The sequence below is a fragment of the Micromesistius poutassou genome (genome assembly GCF_964030765.1).
Source record: "Micromesistius poutassou genome assembly, chromosome: 22".
In the NCBI taxonomy this organism is placed as follows: Eukaryota; Metazoa; Chordata; class Actinopteri; order Gadiformes; family Gadidae; genus Micromesistius; species Micromesistius poutassou.
The window spans coordinates 9,253,987-9,254,483 of record NC_140292.1 but is presented as its reverse complement, the minus strand read 5'-3'; positions in this window follow the sequence as shown (position 1 = coordinate 9,254,483).

Here is a 497-nt window from a genome sequence, read left to right as displayed (position 1 = left end):
TTGAAGGGCTCTGGATTGTAAGCGATAGATACATTGGGCTGTGCACTGCTTATTATGGTCTGTACTCTGATTTCTGGGGAGCAGTAGCAGTCATGTGTTTCAAATGTGTTTTATATATTAAGTTCACCATCATGTGGTTGTGGGGGAATTACACCTAAACTGAATTTGGTGTGTGTGTGTGTGTGTGTGTGTGTGTGTGTGTGTGTGTGTGTGTGTGTGTGTGTGTGTGTGTGTGTTTGTGCATGCATGCATATGTGTGTGTGTGTGTGTGTGTGTGTGTGTGTGTGTGTGTGTGTGTGTGTGTGTGTGTCTGTCTGGCATTTGTGTTCATGCATGTATCAGCCATTCTTAAACAAAGTAAACTGTTTATGTGTTGCATTTTCCCACAGACATCTAAGAACACTTAAATGTTTTGTTGCTTTAGTTACATAAAGGGCTAATGGTTTTCTTTCAGCAGATCTTGACCTGTTTGGGGCATAGAAGACAGATTACGGCAG